At 41.5% G+C, this 13,871-nt stretch overlaps 1 protein-coding gene across 1 annotated transcript in view; it reads right to left on the bottom strand.

Annotated features, from left to right (window-relative positions):
* LOC126458197 (fl(2)d-associated complex component) overlaps positions 1-13,871 on the bottom strand; it is a 583,107-nt gene that overhangs the window by 373,582 nt on the left and 195,654 nt on the right. The window lies entirely within an intron of this gene.

Below are 13,871 nucleotides of genomic sequence, written 5' to 3' on the forward strand. Positions count from 1 at the left end.
TTTCATTTATTTTGTAAGTTACAGAGAAAAACTTATCTACATATAAGGGCTATTGTATTTATTTTGATACCGTTTTCACTAATAGACAAATTGAGTCACGAGAAAGATGTGTGTGCATCTGTACGTGATTGTTAAACATTAAAGTCCCACGCTGTGTTTCCTGTTTCTGAAGGCTAATCTCAGGAGGAAATGTAATACGCTTCTCACTAATGTACTGATAGACCGCGAAGGTTTGCGTGCATGGGTACATATTATAAACCAGCTGTAGATACTTAGTGCAAGTGGATGGTGTTGAAAAAAACTTGTTACCGACACACTGTAGGACTGACCCATGGACCCTGTCATTTCCTATAAATACCTAGGCGCAACAGTAAATACAAGCGGATCTGTAACTAGACGACTCGTGAAATCAGAAGCAGGGAGGCCAAACAGAAGAATCCTGTTTATTGTAAGGAAGTTGCAAAAGGCCGCGCTTACATCAAGGACCGCAGTACAAGAAGCCTAAGTGATCTCTTCTAAGAGGTCTACAGTATTCTATAACTGTACAACAGATGTGGAACGAATTCAGATACGCAGCTAGGATAGTAACAGATCAGTATAGCTGATACGCATATGTCAACAATGAGCCCCAGAGAACTTTCATGGGGAACTTTAGAACAAAGCCTACGTTTTCGTGAAAGCCTTTTTGGCACAAGTGTCAAATAATGACCTTGATATAACCATAAATGAGATGAGAACACGTACCGAGCCATCTAACAGTCATTTTGCCTCGCTTCACACACGAGCGGAACAGAGAATATTGATACAAAACACCCTCCACCATTCACGGTAGAATAGCTTACGAAGTGTATGTGTTGGGACAGGCGTAGAAAAACAAATTTAGAAGAAGAGTCTCCACTACGGTGAGAACATTCCCGCTGAACTGTTCGCATAATTTCACAGGAAATTTCGTGGGGAAACCTACGCTAACTGCCAGACACTTAAAGATGAATCCTCTGCCAGGCATTTAAATGTGATTTGCAGAGTATCCATGTAGATGCAGATGTAGATGCAGATGTAAATGAATGGTTTGTTGACCCATAAAGAGTCAGTATTTGGAACAGCTCCACAGAAACTAACCACGAAAATAGGCAAAAATACACTGAAATGACAAGGCAAAAGGTTATTTTTTAGGGCCTTGCCCATTAGAAACTGTGTATAGTTTAAAATTATTTGTAGAACCATCAGGAATCAGTATTTGGAACAGCTCCACAGAAAGTAACCACGACAATAGGCTAAAATATACAATTAACTAGCAAATAATGAATGATTACTTTCATCTGTTACTCAGATGATGAAATATGTAATGCATTGACTATGAAATGACAAGGTAAAAGATTACCTTTTAGTGCCTTGCCCATTAGAAACGAAGTATAGTATGAAAGGTGTACTGACAAGGCAACCTCCCCATCGCACCCCCCTCAGATTTAGTTATAACTTGGCACAGTGGATAGGCCTTGATGAACTGAACACAGATCAATTGAGAAAACAGGAAGAAGTTGTGTGGAACTGTGAAAAAATAAGCAAAATATACAAACTGGTCATCAGTCTTGGCCACATAGGCAACATAAAGGAGATCCTGAGCTCAGTAGCGCCGTGGTCCCGTGGTAGAGTGAGCAGCTGCAGACGGAGAGGTCCTTGGTTCAAGTCTTCCCACGAGTCATAATTTTACTTTCTTTATTTTTGCATAGTTATTATCTGTCCGTTTGTTCATTGACGTCTCTGTTCACTGTAATAAGTTTAGTGTCTGTGTTTTGCGACCGCATCGCAAAACCGTGCGATTAGTAGACGAAAGGACGTGCCTCTCCAATCGGAACCGAAAACATTTGATCGCAAGGTCATAGGTCAACCGATTCCTCCACAGGAAAACACATCTGATATATTCTATACGACACTGGTGACGGCATGTGCGTCATATGACAGGAATATGTTGTCGACCCACCTAACTTGTACACTTGGCGAATGGGTAAAAAGATTCTTCTACCTTGCCCGATTTAGGTTTTCTTGTGGATGTGATAATCACTCCCAAAAAAGTGATGAAAACATAAGAGTTTGTCACATAAACTGAAAATAAAAAATTAAAGTTTTCACTCGATGGAAGATTTGAACCAAGGACCTTCCACTCCGCAGCTGCCCACGTTACCACGAGACCACGGCGCTGCTGCGGTCCCACCGTCCTTAATGCTGCCTATCTTGCCATTAACTACTAAGTTTGTATATTTTGCTTATTTTTTCACAGTTCCACACAACTTCTTCCTGTTTTCTCAATCGATCTGTGTTCAGTTTTTCAAGACCTATCCACTGTGCCAACTTATAACTAAATCTGAGGGGGGTGCGATGGGGAGGTTCCCTTGTGAGTCAACACAGGTCTTGTTATAGCGTTCGTACTCTCTGATGAACCTAACTCAAATCGCCACTATGTTCATCATCTTCCTTACAAGTGTTGGGGATCTCGACCTGTAAGATATCGTCGAGAAGTTCTCCAAGTATCTATTCATTGGTCCAGCTAGCTATCCAGCTAGCAGTGTTGTATGGGTATTGGGATCCTCTTTGATCTCGTTCGTTGTAGGCTTTTTCTCCAGTTGTTGTGGTTGTGCTGAATATAACATGTGATGGGTATCATTTTAAGTTACTTCAACAAAGAATTTCAAACCGAAACGGTCCCCAGCCAGGTCATGGGTTAGGACTGTATTTTGAACCTCCCTTCACAAACTGTTTTTGGAGAGCGTAAGGTATGTACTGTGCTGTTAACTTTTTCACAGTCGCATGCCCCTCTTCTGCTTCATCTGATTGTTGTCTATAGAAATCTGTCCATCATTGGGGTAAACTGGTAAAAGTGGAGGGCAGGAGGGAGGAAGGAAGCATATAACAAATAGCAACAACCACAAGAGGCGTTCGATAGGTGATGCAACACATTCGTTTTTCTGACAGCAGGTGGTTTTTGTTCATGATTCAAAAGATCACATTATTTGCCACTCTTTTGGCTACAAAACCCTATTTCTCGAAATGGGACGGCCTTACGCCACCTTACTGCGAGGGCCTGTTTGCCAGCTTGGTACCACTCTGCTGGTCGACATCGTAGCCAGCATTTTGCTGCGTCATTAACATCCCCATCTGCAGAGTGCATCCTTCGTTGGACCAAACAGGTGAAAGTCTGATGGTGGGAGACCCGGGCTGTAAGGTCGAAGAGGAACAACAATCCAATGAATCTAAGCTCTTCTCAGATGCGCAGACTTATGTGAGGCCTTGCGTTGTCATTTCTTCAATTTTCTGAGGGTAGCACAAAACACTTCAGAAGTGATCGTTGTACCACGAGGTAAACTCCCTGAGAGTTCTAGAATACCGTCGCCATGATTTTACTGACTAAGGGTGCGGCTTTGAACTTTTCTTCGGAGGAGATTGCTGTCTCGTTTTGGTACAAAGTGATAAACCAACGTTTCGTCACCTGCGACGATATACGACAAAAATTTGTCACGATCAGCCTCGTAACGCACAAGCAATTCCTCAATATAGCTCTTCATTGCTCTTTATGGCCTTCTTTTAGGCAGCAAGCCAACCAGCGGGCACATATCTTTGAGTACACTAACCGGTGGACGGGTGGACGAGTATGTGTCAGCACTACAAACAGAGACGTTCCATTGAGCAGCGAGGTGTTTGACTGCAATCTTTCGTACATCTCGAATGAGAGTGTCCGCACGTTCCAACACTACAGGAGTGACTGTTGTGTGTTGCTGGCTGGCGCATGGGAAATTCAACAGGTTTCGCGACCTTGAGACGATGATGATACGCGCCTAACCTCCATGACGCACTGTGCTTTTATTCACTGCCAGATTTCCGTAGACGTTCTGCAAGGGCCTATGAGTGCGATGCTCTGATTTGCCGCCAAAAGAAACTCAATGATAGCTCACGGTAAGGAATACACTTCCGTTACACACGCCATTTTGAGGGATACGTATAGCACCGCCATTTAGCAGAACTTCTGAAGCTATAACGGCTGAAGCGGGAATAGTTCACGATCTCTCACAATAAATTCCGCATTTTTTCAACCCAAAATTAGCCGAGAAAAAAAAAGTGTTGCAATTCTTACTGAACGCCCGTCGTAAGTGACACAGGAAAGTGATTTGATTAAGAGAAGTAGAAGCGAATGTTAGCGAAAGAGCAAAGGAGAGACGAACATTTTAACTCTGCGCGTTGACGTTTTTCTTGAAAGTGTTGCAGTTTTTTGCGCCCTGTCACGGTCGCCATTAGAGGTCGCAGCAGTGAGAGGAATCGGCGCGGAGCACTCGCGGTCGGCCGCTCGTGAATATGTGGCCAGACGCAGAGGCTGCGGGACAAAAGGACGCGCAAATGGAAGCCCGAGGCTGCCGGCTTTTGTTTCTGGGTGTCGTATGGCGCGCGGCCGCCATTGTGCGGGCGCCACATTGATTCCGCGGCGGTTCGCACCCTCCGGAATCGTGAAAGCTGCGGTCTGACGGCGCGCCAGGCCCAAGGGCTCCGAAGCCCAAGAAAAGAAAGGGGAAGAGACACGTAAAGAAGACGTAGGCGACGCAGCAACGCTTCTAGCGAGAGCAACACTGCGAAGATGTAAATCCACTGGCAGACTTACACTTCGAAATCACAACACTCTTGCAACTTTCCTATGTCGTGTAATCCAACAAAATCGTCCAGAAAAGTCATCTTAAAATACTCAGCAGGGCTATATTAAGTTGTTGTTATTTCCGCTTTTAAACAGGACACGAGATAGGAAGATGGTTCGTTGACATTAGAAGTGCACTTAGAACACAGAAGCCCTATATATGAAGTTTGATGGTTTAGCAATATGCAGTAGTTTATTTCTTTCCAGAACACAGAACTCGTATATTTTAAGATCATGATGTTTGATACAGTAGACTTCTGTGTTAGGCATCAACCAACCGTCCTCCAATCTTATGTTGGTAATGAAGAACACCGTAATTCACGGTAGCTTCGCTGGTTGACACGCAACAAATTCCGGAACACCATAGCAAAATTACATCAAACTATTTCAAACACAAAATTCAATAGAATCTGTCTTTCACGTAATGTAATACCGAACTATATAGATGTCAAAGTAAACAGTATGTCAGCTGCAGCCTAACATGCCTAGCACAAAGCCAAAATTGGCTGGTTGAAACAAGAAATTAGGTGTCTACGTAAAAAGAAGCAAGGACTCAACGCCAGACTACTCAAAATTCATCTGGAACTAGGAAATCCCATAAAAATATCTGAAATATTAAATGAGATCATGGATACAGTCAAACAAAACAGAGAAACACTAATAAAAATAAAATGGGAAAGAGAACAACAAAAGCTAAACACATTTTTGAAATAAAATAAAATAAAATCATTGTATATAAAACAGAAAACAAATAAACCACGCATTACAAAAATGTCTTACTGACACACAAATAACAAAGAAATAAAAAAAATGTCGTGTGGCACAACGGCCTCGTGCAACTCTTTAAATTGGACACTACTTCGGCGGCTTGCGTGTCCTGAAAACGACAGCACCCGGTTTTCCCCGAATGGTCACCCATACAAGTATCAGCATGGCCCGACGTTGCTTACTTTTGGTGATGGGATCGGGGGGTGGGGGGGGGGGGGAGCGGTGTTACCAACGTGGCAAGGCCACTGACAAAGGAGAAATGAACATGTTAGAAAAAGAACCTAAATACAACACCAACGCACACGTTATACATAAGACAGTAGATAATTTTATCACAGAAAGTGCATCTGTTATAAAACAACAAAAAAGAAAAAAAATTAAAACTGCAACGCAGGTCTGAGAAGAGAATTGGTTGCAAGAAAAATAGGATGCATAATAAGGGAAGACAAAAGCAACGTACTAACAGAAACAAAAACAGAAGAAGAAAAGCCTCCAGGAAAATAATGAACAAATTTAAAAACAACAGGGCTCTCGTCACGAGGTCAGACAATTGTAACACGATGATTGTTATAAAACAGGAGTAATACTCGTCACGAGGTCAGACAATTTTGTAACACGATGATAGTTATGAAAAAGGAGTAATACAAACATAGGAGCCATAAAATTTCTAGAAGACTACAACATAATATAGGTAACCAGTGACCCAACAAAAAGCCACCAGCAAAATACACAGATATGAACAAAAATATCTCACACATATAAAAAACGGAAGTGAAATGGATAAAACAAAAGAACTCCAAGGCACCTACAATGAACAGCCCTCTAAAGCTCCACAAGAAGGATATTCGTTTACACAGTCGTAAATTTCAGCAGTGCACCCACATATTCCCTAGCTAGGGAAATAAACACATAATTACAGGAACATTATGCATACACATACAACAGGAGCATACACAACACCAAAGAGCTGATACAAAAAATCAAAGACATCAACATCCCCACAACAACTGTGCTCACATCAGTCGACATCATGTCCATGTACATGAATATCCCCACTACCGAAACCATCAATACCAAGACAAGTAGGACAACAAAATATCGTCCCCTAACCACACGTAGAAGAAGTAGCTACCATTCCTAAACTGATCATAGAGCAAAACCGTCTTTCATTCGACAACTTGTTCTGCTCACAACAGTATGGGCTTCCCAAGACATCACCGTTCAGTGGACTCCTACCCGACATCTTCCTTAATCTCGTTGAAAACAAAATATTTGGAACAATAGTAAGACTCAAACAAGACAGGATAGTATATTGGCATCGTCATGTAGATGACATAATATGCCTTTAGATGAAAGATCCAGTCGCGTCCAACAACTATACAATGATGTAAACACAGTTTGCTCAAAAACAAAATTCATCATAGAAACAGAAAATGACACACAACAACCAACATCACTTCTCCATATTCAGTGAATTCACCACCAGCAATCATCCAATCAGGCACAAACTAGCTGATTTCCATGTTGCACAGACTGAACAGAATTCCGTTTAATGAAGACAACAACAAAAATGTATTACAGAATTACAGACACTCAAACAAATACCTACAGAGAATGGATGCGATACAAACATTATAGAGAAGCTAAAAAATAAAACAAAAATGAAGGGACACCTGTCACCAACTTACAAGCACAGACATAAAGAACATAAACTCACAGCACAAACACAAGCACAAATGAACAAGAAATACCTATAGCAATGAACACAGACACACAGAACACAAGCACACAGGACACAAACACACAGAACAAAAACATACAAAAAACAAATACACAAGCACACAAGAGCAAGAAACGACCATAACAACAAGTAAATGGTACACATTCACTTACAACAACAAAACAGCCCATAGAATAGGCAACATACTAAAAAAGCAACGGCTATAGACTACAGGACAGACAACTCAGTACAAAGAAATTTAAGGGCAGAAAGTACAAGCATAGACAAACACAACACATTTTGCATTTACTAACTGACATGCTAGGAATGCAGATCAGTTTGTATAGGACAGTCAAATGGAAACTTTAATACCAGATATACAGAGCTCCAAAGAGCTTTAAAAAGTAACAGCTGTCATTCTACATTTGCTGAACACCTTGTGGACGTGAAATACAGCCCAAGAGGCATCAAAACTAATTTGAAAACTCTCAAATGCTATAATAGGCACCCAACCAAAACTAATAAATGAAGAAAACTATCAAATAGAAGAAGGCGTAGTTGAAGGAAAACAAATAATAAACGGATACACAGTTCTTCACGACAGAACTCTGTTCTCTGGCCCCAAAAATGACACCGAACCATAAACCTCCAAACCTGCATTCTCCACACACAAACACCCCCCACCTACACGCACACAGAACACAATCTTCCACATAGGATTAGTTAATGTTTGGCAGAACCACAACATTCCCACTCGTAAAATATCGAAGTAAATAACTCTTCTATATTATGTCCTGTGTGGTTGCAGATGGCAAACTGTGAAAGCAATCAGCTGCAGTAACAGCATAAAAATCAAGGAAAACCACAGCGTGTGTCAACAAGATATACATGAAAATTCAAGGATTTTTTTAAGGGACCGAAGGCACGATAATCGCATGTATAGCATGGGGAGAATTCAGGACTGCACTTTAGTTGGCGTAGCTTCTGTGTTACGAGACATCTGCGACATGGGGAGGGGCGTTATTACGAAGCAGCAGCGACCCTTGATGCAGGTTCCACAACGGTTGTTTCCGACGGCACGCTTGCCCACACATTTTCTTCATTCTCCGGTGGATTCCTACCGCCGTTTGCCCTTCGACAACCAAGAAAAGAAAAGATTAGGAGCATGTTGGTCTTGTTTGGTCGCATTTGGTACTAACGTCGCCATAGTTCACGTTTTCTTTTTTATGGCACACGAACGCCAACTAATCCCTTCCCTACATGTCGGTGCGTATATATCCACATCGGAGTGGATCGAACTAAAAAAAAACAAAAAATAAATAAATTAAAAAAAGTGGTTTTAAAGTTTATTGTCTGACATAAGAAAAATCCGAGTAGGTGTTCTAATGGGACAAGGGTTTAAATGACATAAGCAAACATGTGGGAGCAATATCGTGCTAAGGAGTTTCTAACGCAGCACTTTCCTTCATTAAAGTCTATCGTTTACGCTATGCTTTTCGTGATATCACAAATTTGTTAAGTGTGTGCTTGTTCAGTCAATCGTAACAAGCTAGTCTCGGTTGAGGGAATGTATCCCGATTGTCCTTTCTGTTTGTTTCTAAACTACATTCATTTTAGTGGCCCCTCCATTTCTATTTTCCTAAATCAATTAAAGCCTGCTCTCGTTCCGATGCACAAATTAAATTTATGCCAGCGTCCGCCGTTTGTAGGTTGTGTGTATTCCAGTGTAGACTACAATAGCTGGTGGCGCTGTCAAACGTAGCGCTATGTCACGGTAATTGCTTCTCGTCCATTAAGTTAATTGCACACACTTCGGTTTGCTGAGTGTTATTCACACCGCACGAGTCCAGCAAAGAGCCGAGAGCACATCGAACACATTGGGCCAAGCCTACACGTACATTCCTCACAGCGACATTTCCTATCACATTCGAAATGCATTTAGCTTATAAATAAATTATTAACATATACACCTGCCGTATATTTCATTCGGTATCCCTGTGCAGGCAACCATTTTAGTTGACAAAGTGGAGACTGTGTATATATATGGATCGGCTTTATTACGCAACCAGTTGACTACCCGGTCTTGCCCGGGTATGTATTTATTCCACTCTTCTTTTAGTTCATCTCCTTCCTTCCCCTATGTCCATTTCCTCCTTCACCCCCTCTCTGTCTATTCCCCCGCCCCCTCCGTCTGTCCGAGTCCATCACCTCCCACCAGTCCTCTATCTGTCCACCTACTCCTACTCCTCCCTCCCCCCTTCTCTCTCCACGTTGTCACACTCACCCAAATAGGAGACTGGGGTTTTTTTGTTTTTCCCTTGTGGCTACGGCCCGCCACGAATGCTTCTTCTGTGCCGACCTCTTCATCTAAAAGTAGCATTTGCAGCCTACGTCCTCAATTACTTATTAAATGTGTTCCACTCTCTGTTCTTCTCTATAGCTCCCTCTAGTACCATGGAAGTTATTCTCTGACGTCTTCACAGATGTCCTGCCACCCTGTCCCTTCTTCACGTCACTGTTTTCCAAATATTCCTTTCCTCGCCGATTCTCTGATGAACCTCCTCAACCTTACGTTGCACCAGAATTTCAACGTTCCTCTAGAACAGCACATCTCAAATGCTACGATTCTCTTCTTTTCTGCTGTTCCCACACTCCATGTTTCACTACTACACACTGCTGTGATTGAAACGTACATACTCAGAAATTTCTTCCTCAAATTACGGCCTATGTTTGATACTAGTTGATTTCTCTTGGCCAGGAATGTCCTTTTCGACATTGCTAGGCTGCTCTTATGTCACAGGTTATTTTGCTGCATAGGTTCTAGAGTTCCTTAACTTCGTCTGCTTCGTGATCACCAATCCTGATGTTTAGTTTCTCCCTGTTTTCATTTCAGCTACTTTTCATTATTTTCGAGTTTCTTCGAATTACTCTTAGTCTATATTGCGTACTCATTAGACTGTTCCTTGCATTCAGCAGACCCCATAATTCTTGTTCCTCTCTTTCGCCAAGGATGGCAATGTCGTCAGCGAATCTTATCATCCCATTATCTTATCATCCCATTCATAAGATCCTGTAATTCTTGTTCTTCACTTTCACTGAGGATAGCAATGTCATCAGTCAATTTTATCACTGATATCTTTTCACCTTTAATTTCAGTCCCAATATTAAACGTTTCTTTTTTCTCGTCATTGCTTCTTTTATATACAGATTGGACAGTAGGGGCGAAAGACTTAATCCCTTTTTAATCCTAGCAATTCGTTCTTCGTCTCCACTCTTATTGTTCCCTCTTTTTTCTTGTACATACTGTATATTATGAATTCTGAACATCATGCACCATTTGACATTGTAGAACACTTTTTCCATGTGGACAAATCCTGTCTTGAATTTTCGTCAGTCTTGCTTGCACTATCAAGAGCAGCGTCAGAATTGCCTCTTCGGTGCCTTTACTTTTCCTAAAGAAAAACCGATCGCCATCTAATACATCCTCAGTTGTCTTTTTAATTCTTTCGTCGCAACTTGCATGGCTGAACTGTTACGCTGATTGTGAGATAATTCTTGCACTTGTCGGCTCTTGCAATATTCGGAATTGTACGGATGATCTTTTTCCGAAAGACAGACAGTCGCAAGACTCATACGTTCTGCACATCAACGTGAACAGTAGTTTTGTTGCTAACTCCCACACTGATTTTAGAAATTCTGATGGAATATTATCCATCCCTTCTGCCTTATTCGATAGTTAGTCTTCCAAATTTAAATTCTGATTCTAGTACTGGATCCCCTATCTATTCTATATCGACTCCTGTTTCTTCTTCCATTACGTCAACAAGTTTTGCCCTCACAGAAGCCTTAAATGCACTCTTTCCACTCATCCGCCCTCTAAACAGTATTTAACAGTGGAATTCCCATTGCACTCTTAGTGTTAAGACCTACTTACTGTATTCAAACCTTTTCCCCCATTTTTAAACCCCCAGACTTCCTTCCATTAACAAACCCACGATTCACACACACTGTGACTCCAAGAATTCCTTAGTAACAGAATCCAGTACTTTGTTCTTGACGGACAGTGTTCGCCTGAGACAAGGAGAACCTCAGGGAAGTGTGATAAAACCGCTGTTATTTTCTATACACATAAATAATTGGGAGGAGAGAGTGAGCAACAAACTGCGTTTGTGTGCTGTGGTGTACAGTAATGTCTTGACGTTAAGTGATTATAGGAGGATACAAGACGATTTAGGCCACATTCTGTGTTCGTATGATGCACTGCAGCTAGCTTTAATGTTAGAAAAATCTAAGTTAATACAGATGAGTAGGGAAAAAACTGTACTGTTCGAATGCAGTATTAGTAGCGACTGGCTAACACAGTCACGTCGTTCAAATATCTGGGCGTAACGTTGCAAAGCGATGTGAAACATAACGATTTTGTGAGGATTATGGTAGGGAAGGCTAATGGTCAACTTCGATTTATTGGGACAATTTTAGGAAAGTGTGGTTCATCTGTAAAAGAGACCTTATATAGGACGGTAGTGCGACCATTCTTGAGTGATGATCGAGTGTTTGGGATCCGCACCAGGTCAGATTAAAGGGAGACATAGAAACAATTCGGAGGCGGGCAGCTAGATTTGTTACCGGTAGGTTCGCACAACACGCAAATGTTACAGAGATGCTTCGGGAAATCTGGTGGGAATCTCTGGAGGGAAGGTGACGTCGTTATCGAGGAAAGATATAGAAAATTTAGAGAACCGTCATATGAAGGTGACTTCTCTGCCGCCAAGGTAAAATCCACATAAGGGCCAAGAAGATAACAGAAATTAGGGTTCATACAGAGGCATCTTGTCAGTCATTTTTCCTCGCTCTATTTGCGAGTGGAACATGAAATAAATTGATTAGTAATGGTATAAGTTACCATCCGCCATACACCGTACGGTGGCTTGCGGTCATTGAATGTAGATGTGGATATAGATTCCTTAATGCCTCTGGATGTGTTCTACCAACTGATCGCTTCTTCTCGTAAAGTTGTGGCAAGAACTTGAATTTCTCTCCGATTTTAGTAATTACTTCTTCATTAGCTATCCAATGCAGCTATCTAATCTTCAGCATTCTTCTGTAGCATCGCGTTTCAAACGTTTCTTGCCTGAACTGCTTATCGCTACGTCTCAAATCCGCAGAAATACACTACGAAATGACTTCCTATAGTTTAAACTTTTAGTCAAATTTAACAAATCTCTTTTTATCAGAAACGCTTTCCTTTCTACGTCCGGTCTGAATTTTATACTTCTTTAATCGACTATCGTCAGTTAATTTTCTGCCCAATTAGCAAAACTCATAACACCCTACTTTTCGTATATTATTTCCTAATGTAATTCCCCCACCATCACCTGTTTCAGTTCGGCTACATTCCATTACAAAATTTTTACTTCTGTCAAGTTACATCCCATAATCACTTTTAAAGACACTGCTCATTCTATACTACTTCCCTTGTAAGTCCTTTGAAGTCGCCGACAGAACTGCAATGTCACCGGCAAATCCCGTAGTTTTTATTTCTTCTCCCCGAACTTTGATCCCCAAATTTCTCCTTAGTTTCCTTTGCTGCTCGCGCAGTGTTTATTAGTTTGGCTGACATGCGGGATGAGCTACAACCTTATGTTGCTCGCTTCTCAACTACTGCTTCCTTTTTGTATCCTTTGTCTCGTCTGACTGCACTACGATTTCTGTATAAGTTGTAGATAGCCTTACTCGCCCCCTATTACCTTCAGTATTCCAAACAATGTCTGGTTGAAAAAACGGAAAAAGAAGACAGTGTGTTAGCTCGAGATGGAATCATTTCCCATATATCTACATCTACATGGATACCCTGCAAATCACATTTAAATATCTGGCAGAGGGTTCATTGAACCACCTTCACAATTCTCTATTATTCCAATCTCGTATAGTGCGTGGAAAGAACGATCACCTATATCTTTCCATACGAGCTCTGATTTCCCTTATTTATGAAGGTGATCGTTTTTCCCTATGTAGGTGAGCGTCAACAAAATATTTTCGTGTTCGGAGGAGAAAGTTGGGATTCGAATTCGTGAGAAGATTCCGCCGCAACGAAAAAAGCCTTTATTTTAATAATGTCCATCCCAATTCCTGTATCATTTCAGGTACACTTTGTCCCCTATTCCACGACGGTAAAAAACGCGGTGCCTTCCTTTGAACTGTTTAGATGTACACGGTCAGTCCTTTCTGGTAAGGACCCCACACCGCGAAGCAGTATTCTAAAAGAGGACGGACAAGCGTAGTGTAGGCAGTCTGCTTAGTAGATCTGTTACATTTTATAAGCGTACCGCCAATAACCGGTCTTTGGTTAGCCTTCTCCACAACATTTTCTATGAGTTCCTTCCAATTTAAGTAGTGTGTAATTACAATTCCTAGGTATTTAGTTGAATTTATGGCCTTTAAATTTGACTGATTTATCGTATTCCTTTTAGCACTCATCTGGCTGACCTCACACTTTTCGTTATTTAGAGAGAATGTCTGTTTCATGAAGTTTCGGGCTTCAAGCTGGATGAGATCGACTTCTTGCGACTATATTTCGGTAGGCAGCCATTCAGTCGTTTTCAGGTGGTTCAAGTCGCGGTCTCTACACCTAAAATTAGCGCTGTGACTCATGAGCAGGTGTTTCCGCTGTACCCGCCTTTCGTCGAAACTAGTGCCCTTCGTCGAATA

Source organism: Schistocerca serialis, chromosome 2, assembly GCF_023864345.2.
Source record: "Schistocerca serialis cubense isolate TAMUIC-IGC-003099 chromosome 2, iqSchSeri2.2, whole genome shotgun sequence".
Lineage (NCBI taxonomy): Eukaryota > Metazoa > Arthropoda > Insecta > Orthoptera > Acrididae > Schistocerca > Schistocerca serialis.